Source organism: Colobus angolensis, unplaced genomic scaffold (genome assembly GCF_000951035.1).
Source record: "Colobus angolensis palliatus isolate OR3802 unplaced genomic scaffold, Cang.pa_1.0 Scaffold7, whole genome shotgun sequence".
Classification (NCBI taxonomy): Eukaryota; Metazoa; Chordata; class Mammalia; order Primates; family Cercopithecidae; genus Colobus; species Colobus angolensis.
The window spans coordinates 4,693,316-4,703,398 of record NW_012120709.1 but is presented as its reverse complement, the minus strand read 5'-3'; positions in this window follow the sequence as shown (position 1 = coordinate 4,703,398).

Sequence of the window (10,083 nt, the reverse complement as noted above, 5' to 3'; positions counted from 1 at the left end):
TCAAGCTATCAACTATCCATCTATCTAAAGTTAACCATAATAAAAATGTCTTTCCTAGGTCCTTTAGAGTTAATATTGCTTTAAAGGAAATTTGAAAATTTACTGAAATCAGATTTTTTTTCTTGCTTTTATTCCCCTGGTTCAGTATAGTAAAGCTTAGACAAAATAGAAAAATTCATATATTTGGGCTTATTCAGATTTCATCCTAAAATTAAATTACTTTAAATTTTTTAATGTACTTTAAGGAGTACATTTGTAGGAATCCTCAATGCCCGGGTTCTTTAAAACTTTTATTCTGTTAAAGTTCTAGGAATATTCCTAGTTCCAACATAATATCTTACTATTTGTTTTTAAAATGCTTGTAAAATGTTAGTCTTACTTGGATTGTATAACTAAGCCATAGTAGCAATGATTTAATTTTACTTATAAGGAGAGCTGGGTTCCCAACTAAGCCCTAAGGAAACATAACACAGGATTGTTGTGGGGTAGGGACAGTAGTCTTGGTTCACATACCAGTTTATCCCTTTTACACCACGTTTTCAAAAATTTTTATGAATCGATGTTTCTTCATTTGTTATTTGCTTTAATGACCATTTCTAGAGACTTTCAATGTGTGTGTGCATGCGTGTGTGCGTGTGTGTGTATTTTCACCAGTTCGATTGGAGAGTGAGTCAGCAGAGGTCCTCACACTGTCATGCTAGAATCCTCCGAGTTCTTTATCAGAAGTAGTTTTTCCAACAAATAAGGTTTATTTTACTATGTATAGAAGGTAAAGCTTGCCACCATCAAGAGTTATACTCTCTTGTCTAGTTTTACCGGTTTATATGTTCATAAATTCAAACAGCCTTCTTGTTTCAGTCTCATGTTACTTTTAAGACATGCTTCACTATTATGCTGAAAAGTCATATACTAGTAATGTAGCCTGTTCATTCATTTTTTTAGAAACCCAATGAAATACTATTTCTTCGTCTTTTTTATGTTGTCCTCAAGCTTTATTTTTTTCCAGACTATTTATCACCAACCATCATTTCCTTACCAGGATGTATGGAAGTAGATATAACTGACTTTATTTAGAAAATTTGTAGTAATTACTGTGGAAGATAATAGTAAATCTTGTTCAAGAACCAACAATGAGAAATATTTAGCACATGTAAATAGCACATGTAAAACTGAATAACAGGCATTTTCCTCTATTATGAGAGTGCTGGAGTGTTAATATAACACTTGCCCCACAAATGCAATAAAGAATTATTGGTTTTTGAGTCTGCATTGAACACTTCAGACACTTAGGCTCTTTGTGAAAAATTAAAAACAAAGGGGAAGTCTTACTAATATAAATCCAAGCAGATTTAACCCAAATAAGATTACCTCAAGACATGTAATTATCAAACATTGCTCAGTTGCTGGATCTGTAATATACTTAAGTGAGAACAGCTTCAACAGAATGCAGTTCCAACCAGTTTGAAACTCAGATAGTCCTTGGTGGCTCCATTTAATTCAGCTACTTACTTATCAGAAGGATTTTTTTTTTACAATGAGATATTTAAGTAATATTTACATTGACTATTGAACATTATCCTCCATAGTTCATCAAAAGAGGAGATGGCTCAGCTTGATTTCTTAAGTTGTAGTCACCCTAGAATTTTGATATGTCATAAACCATGTGAAATGGACATTCAGAGGGACAATTTACTTGAGTTACTGTAAAACTTGATAAAGAAATTCATCAAAGAGATGAAAAGTGTGGATTTATGTCATGCAAACTGTAAAATAAAACACAATATTATAGATCTCTTCCATTGTACCAGGTATACTGAAGTACTATATTTTCATTGTACATTTAACACTAAAACAAAGATGATAAGATTAAATAAAAACAAATACCTAATGAATTGATAGAACTGTTAGCTTATTTGCATAATGAAGGAATAATGTAGGATAAGAAAGCAGTGATTTTAGAAAAGATGGTCAGAGAAGTATTTTTTGACGCAGTAGCATATAAACAATGACTTAAATTAAGTGAGGATGCTATAATGGAAATGTCTTATAGACTATTATACCAAGCAAAGAGAACAGTATCATTAAGCTGTTGCTATGTAACAAAGTCACCCCAGAACTCATTGACTCAAAACAATTGGCATTTGTTTAGTTCATGAGTTCATGGGTCTTTGGATCATTCTTTTAGTCTAGGCCAACTTTGGATGACACTACCTAGGTTGGCTCAGCTACACCTGTTTCAGCTGCCAGGTAGATAGGAGCTGACTAATCTAGGATTGCCTTGGCAAGAATATATCAGTTCTACTCCACCTCCAGCTCCCTCATTCTTTATCATGCTAGCTCATTATTGGGGTTCAAGAAAGAGAGGAAGGTACTCAAAGGTTCTTGAGGCCTAGATTTTTAACTAATCCTCCATCACTTTTGTTACATTTTTTTGGCCTAGGAAAATCACAACGTCAGCCTAAAGTCATGAGCTGAAGGAAAGAGACTATGTTTTGCTGGAATGAGTGGCAGAATCATTTTACAAAGGGTGTGGATACAGATAGGAGTTAAGAATTATTGTTATTTTTATAATCAATCTATTATTAAAAAAAAAAAAAACTACCTGAAAAGTTATTGAGTCAAAAATAAAATTCACATGATCAGAAACTATCAATGAGATAACTGTGACTAGAATACAGTGATCAAAGTGGATTAAGGCATAAGTTCAGAGAGGATACCAGAGGATGTAAAGTCTCTTGTAATCAGTTTAGATATTGTTACAAGTGTTACAGTAGACTGTTGAAAGTTGAGAGTAGGGGATTAACCTGATTTGATTTACATTTTTTAACTTGCATTTTTGAAATATCATTATTGCTCTTATTTAAAAAATTTGCTGTAAGGGCTTAGAGTGGAAGCAGTGAAACTAGTTGAGAAGTGACACATAGTATAGACACAGATTAGAGAAGATTGGTAACAATGGACGATGCAAGGAGAACTCACGTTGGGGGATAAATTTTACATGTGGATGTGAAAGACAATGTGAAAGAAAAATCAGCCAGGAATCGCTAGTTTATATTAATTACTTTTGCTCATCACTTGTTCCTTCTTTAAATCACTTTGTTCACTGGCTTTTGTTATAACACAAGTTCCCCTTTATTTGTTCATTTGCTTTTTTTTTCTCATTCTTTTTGTTTCACTAGCTGCTCTGTTTCAGCCACTTTGCCAATCACTACTTATCCCACCACTCTTTAAATGTTTAATTTCCACAAGATATGTCCTAGATTATTTTATTATCTACAACTAATATCCTTTCCCAGATTACCATATCATTTTTATAGGTTTGTTGTTAATCTCTTTTATTTTATATTTACACTAGCCCTGACATTTCTTCACACTGTCAAAAAGAAAAAAAAAAAAAAAAGAATCCTAAGCCTATTTTACATCCTCATTTAGTTGTCTTATAAGCCCTTTAAAACTAATGTGAACAGAACTACATTCATTTATTCCCCCTACAGACTTGATTCTTTTCATTTATCCTGTGTACTACCTTAATCAATATATTTTCTTACACCAGAAATCTGAATGTAATAATTAATCTCTTTATCTTTTAACTTTGAGTCCACAGCTAATCAACTCCATATTATGTTCATACTACGCCACAAAATCTCTATAATCCATTCATTTTTCTCCATTTATACTTTTATATTTGATACTCTTCAGCAATCACCAGTAATACAGCACTAATTTCTTTACAAATTATTCTTAATTCCACTCTATTCTATATACTGTGGCAGGAATAATTTTACCATTACAAATTACCTAAGTCAATCCCATGATCAGCATATGATGTATTATTATATACATAGATTATATGTAATGGGTAATCATTGTATTAAACAAAATCTCATTCTTTAAGAATAAATACCATAGTCTACAAGAACAGCTTCACAGTTTCAATGTGATCTATAATTTCTTTCACAGCCTTATATCATGCCATGCTTCTCATTAGTTTATATTCTTCACACTATTATACTTGTGTTTTCTTAGTTTTGTTTAGATCATGTGTGTCTCCTACTCTAGGTTTTGTCACATTTTCTTCTCATCATATGAATTAGTATTTTTCATATTTCCCATCCCCTAGCCCCATGCAAATACATAATGTATACAACTAACTTCTATTAACTGGTAAAAACTATTTAGTATAAATTAAGTGGTAGAACTGTGAAATCTTGACACACACAAAAATACAGCATATTATAACACTGTAATTGTAGTGTGTAAACTACTAATATCTTGAGTAGGATAACAAAAAGAGAAACCTATCAAAACTAATACCTATGACAACTTTTAAGACATAGACAGTAGAATAACATTTAAATAGAAACAAAGACAGTTTAAAAGCGGAGGAAGACGAAGTTAAAATGTAGTTTCTATTAGTTTTTCCTTCTTGTTTGTTTGTTAATTTTTGCATCAGAGTTTGTTATCAGTTTAAAATAATGGATTATAAATGGTATTTGCAAGCCTTGTGGTAACTTCAAATTAAAAAATATAAAAACCTACAACAGATACACAAAAGCTAAAAAGCAAAAAATTCAATAATACCATCAGAGAAAATCACTTTCCTAAAAAGGAATATAGGAAAGAAGGAAGAAAGAGAAGACCACAAAACAACCAGAAAACAAATAACACAACAGCAGGAGTAAGTCCTTATGATCAATAAGATCATTGAAGGAAAATGTGCTGAACTCTTTAATCAAAATATACAGAGTGGCTGGATGAATAAAAAAGCAAGACCCATCTGTTCCCTTCAAGAAGCACACTTCATGAATAAAGACACACACAGACTGAACATAAAAGGATAGAAAATATGTTCCATGCAAATGGAAACTACAAAAGGAAGGAGTATGCGTGTGTGTGTGTGTGCGTGTGCATGCGTGTGTATCAAATAAAATAGATTTCAAGAAGAAAACTATAAAAAGAGACAAGGAGGGTCATTATACAATGATAAAGGAGTCAATTCAACAAGAGCATATAACAATTGTAAATATATATGCGCCCAACAATGTAGTACCTATGTATACATAAAGCAAATATTATTAGAGCTAAAGAGGGAGAGAGACTCACATACAATCATAGCCAGAGTTTCCAATGCCACACTTTCAGCATTGGAAAGATCATCCAGATAGAAAACCAACAAAGAAATATTGAACTTAATCTGCAATATAAATCAAAAGGACCTAAGCTATTTACAGAAGATCTTATCCAATGGCTGCTGAATGTGTACCCTTCTCCTCAGCACATGGATTGTTCTTAAGGAGAGACCTTATGTTATGCACAAAAAAGTTTTAAAAATTCAAAAAAATTGAAACATGTCACATATCTCCTCTGACCATAATGTAAGATAATTAGAACTCAGTAACAAAGAATTTTAAAACTACACAGATTTATGGAAATTAAACAATATGCTCTGGAATCATCAGTGGATAAAGGAAATAAGAAGAAAAGGAAATCGTTTTTTGAAACATGTAAAAAGAGCAACACAGCATACCAAAGCCTAAGTGATACAGCAAAAGCAGTACCAAAGCCTAAGCGATACAGCAAAAGCAGTACCAAGAGGAAAGTTTATGGCAATAAGCACTTACAAAAAAGTAGAAAAACTTTAAATAAACAACTTAATTATGCATTTTTAACAACTAAAAAAGCAAGAGCAAATGAAACACAAAATTAGTAGAAGAAAAGAAAGTAATAAAGATCAGAGAAAAATAAATACAATTAATATATGTATAAAAGATCAATAGATGAAAAGTTCATTTATTTGAAAAGATAAATAAAATAAACAAAATTTTAGCAGACTGAGAAAAGAGAGAAGACCCAAATACATACAATCAGAAGTGAAAAAAGATACATGACAATTGATACTACATAAATTCAAAGGAATATTAGAGACTACTATGAGCAATTATATGCCACTAAATTGAAAAACCTGTAAGAAATGAATGAATTCCATGGTACATACAACCTAACAATATTGAACCATTAAAAAATCTAAAACCTGAATGGACCAAGCAAAGTGATTGAAGATTATAATAAAAAGGCTCCCAACAAAATTAGCCAGGATTTGATGACTTTCAGGCTACCAAACACTAACAGAAATACATATATCCATCCTATTCAAACTATTCCAACACACAGAGGAGGAGGGAATATTTCATGAGGCCAGTATTACCCTGATACCAAAACCAGAAAAAGACATACCAAAAAAACAAAACTACAGGCCAATATTTCTGAGGAAGATTATGGTAAAAATCTTCAACAAAAAACTAGCAAACTGAATTCATCAACACATTAAAAAAATCATTAATCATGACTAAATGGTATTCATCCCAGGGATGCAAGGATGTTTCTGCAAATCAATCAATGTGATACATCATATTGAAAGAATGAAGGACAAAAATTATATGATCATTTCAATTGATGCTGAAGAAGCATTTGATAAAATTAAACATTCCTTCATAATAAAAACCCTCAAAAAAAAAAAAAAAAAACTAGGTATAGAAGGAACATACCTCAACAAAATAAAAGCCATATATGACAGACTCAGAAGTAGTATCATACTGAATGGGGAAAAACTAATGAAAGCCTTTCTTCCAAGATCTAGAACAAAAAAGGATGCCCACTTTTACATTATTCAACTTAGTACTGGAAGTCCTAGGTAAAGCAATGAAACAAGAGAAATAAATAAACAGCATCCAAAGTGGAAAGAAAACCAAATTATCCTATTTGCAGATAATATAATTTTATATTTGGAAAAATCTCATGACTCCACTAAAAAACTATTAGAACTGATAAACAAATTTAGTAAAGTGTAATAAAAAACCAATATACAAAAATCAGTAGTGTTTCTATATGCCAATAGCAAACAATCTTTAAAAAATCAAGTAAGTAATCCCATTTACAATAGCTACAGTTAAAATAAAAGGCCAAGGAATAAACTTAATCAAAGAAGTGAAAGAGCCCCACAATAAAAACATACATTCAAAAAATTGAAAAGGGCACAAAAAGTGGAAAAATATTTTAAGTTCATGAATTGGAAAACTCAATATTGCTAAAATGCCCGTACTACTGAAAGCAATTGATAGATTCAATGAACTCTCTTCAAAAATACTAATGACATTCTTCAAAGAAATAGGAAAAAAACTCCTAAAATTTATATGGAAATGAAAAGGACTTGGAATAGCTGAAGCTATTCTGAACAAAATGAACAAAACTGGAGAAATTACATTTCTTGCCTTTAAATTATATTACAGAGCTATAGTAAACAAAACAGCATTGTACTGGCATAGAAACTGATACATACAATAGAATAGTGAACTCAGTAATAAATCCATGCATCTACAGTGAACTCATTTTCAACAAAGGTGCCAAAAGTATACATTGGCAAACACTCTCTTCAATAAGTGGTGCTGGGGAAATTGGGTATACATATGTGGAAGAATAAAACTAGGCCCCTATCTCTCACCACATTCACAAATTGAATCAAAATGGATTGAAGACATAAATCTGAGACCTCAAACTATGAAACTACTACAAGTAAACATCAAGGAAACTCTTCAGGGTATTGGTCTGGGAACAGATTTTTTGAGCAATACCTCAAAAGCAGAGGCAACCAAATGAAAATGGACAAATGAGATCACATAAAATTAAAAAGCTCTGCACAGAAAAGGAAGAAATTAACAAAGTGAAGAGACAATACACGGAATGGAAGAAAATATTTGCAAACTGTCTATCTAAGGGATTAATAAGCAGAATATATAAGGAACTCAACTCAATAGGGACACATCTAATAATCTGAATAAAAAATAGGCAAATGAGGCCGGGCCCAGTGGCTCATGCCTGTAATCTCAGCATTTTGTTAGGCCGAGGTGAGCAGATCATGAGGTCAGGAGATTGAGACCTACCTGGCCAACATGTTGAAACCATGTTTGTAGTAAAAATATAAAAATTAGCTGAGCATGGTGGCGCATACCTGTAGTCCCAGCTACTCAGGAGACTGAGGCAGGAGAATCACTTGAACTCGGGAGGCAGAGGTTGCAATGAGCCGAGATCACACCACTGACTCCAACCTGGTGACAGAGAAATACTCCGTCTTAAAAAAAAAAGCAAATTTATAAGCATCCTGAATAGGCATTTCTGAAAAGAAGACATACAAACTGCAACCAGACATATGAAAAGGTGATCAATATTACTCATCCTCAGAGAAATGCAAATCAAAACTACAATGAAATATCACCTCACTCCAGTTAAAATGGCTCTTATCCTAAGATAGGCAATAATGAATGTTGGTAAGAGTGTGGAGAAAAGGGAACCCTCATACACTGTTGGTGGGAATGTAAATTACTACAGCCACTATGGAGAACATTATGGAAGTTTCTCAAAAAACTAAAAATAAAACTAAGATACAGTCCAGCAGCCCACTGCTAAGTATGTACCCAGAATAAATAAATTCAGTATATCCTTTGCTGTACTCTCATGTTTATTGCAGAACTATTCATGGAAGCCAATATTTGGAATAAACCTAAGTGTCCATCAGCTGATGCCTGTATTACGAAAATATGGTATGTATACACAGCAGAGTTCTATGCATCCCCCCAAAAAATAAAAATGAGATCATGTCATTTACAACACAGATATGGAGCACCCCTATCTTAAGTGAAATAAACCAGGCACTGAAAGACAAACTTTGCATGCTCTCAGTCATGTGCGGGAACGAAAAATTAAAACATTTGAATTCAAGGCCATAGAGAATTCAAAAAGGATAGTGAGAAGGCTAGTGGGAAGGGGGTAGGAGGTGGTGATGATTAATGTGTACAAGAATATAATTAGATAGAATGAATAAGATCTAGTACTTGATAGCACAACAAGGTGACCACAGTCAACAATGATTTATTACAGGGTTAAAAATAATTAAAAGTATAATTGAAATGTTCATAACACAAAGAAAGTTGCTTGAGGTGATGGATACGCCATTTACCCTGATATAATTATTATACATTCATGCCCGTATTAAAGTATCTCATGTACCCCATAAATACATATGCCTACTATGTACCCATAAAAAAAGAACTGAAAAACCAAAATAACCAGATTATTATTTGGTTCAGAGAACATTATTAGTTGGAAAATACTTCAACAAATGGTAATTTCAAAGGCTTAAATGGGTTGAATAGGTAGTTTAGAGAACTTTTTGAAAACAGACAAAGCAAAAATATTTATAACATTGATTAAGTCATCTTTCATGATACTATGATCACATAATTGCTAATATATGTAGGTATAATAAAACATTAATACTCAAATAATAATAAATAAAAAGTGGTAGATCAGTTCTATTTCTGAGAAAGATACAGCAAATCCTAGCAGGCTATCTAAAAAAAAAAATTATCTTTAAAGACATTAGAGAGCTGTGAAAAAAAATGAGGATAATAAGTAAATTTAATGAAAAAAATGACTGTTCTGAGATAAGCTTTTTAGTGCAAGCCACTTTTCCTTACAGACACTGTCTTTTGTCTCTGTAGGCTTGGGAGAGGATTTGGTCTAGAAAGGGTAAATAGAAATCATTAGCACGAGCAGTTTTCTCCACTGAATATCTGGTATGTGTAAGTGCTTCATAGGAAATAAGTGGGCTCAGTCAAGAGATTCTACAGGAAGAGTGAAATATCCTTTAGGTTCATATGCATCAAAAATAGCACATACATACATGTCTTTTATTGAACCTTAAGAACATTTAAAAATATATAGGACAGTCGGGAGCAGTGGCTCATGCCTGTAATCCTAGCACTTTGGGAGGTCGAGGCAGGCGGATCACCTGACAGACTGGTTTGACAGACTAGACTGTCAAACATGGAGAAACCCCATCTCTACTAAAAGTGCAAAATTAGCTGGGTGTGGTGGTGCATGCCTTTAATCCCTGCTATTTGGGAGGCTGAGGCAGGACAATAGCTTGAGCCTGGAAAGTGGAGGTTGCAGTGAGCCAAGATTGCACCATTACACTCCAGCTGCGCAACAAGAGCAAAATTCCATCTCAAAAAAAAAAATATATATATA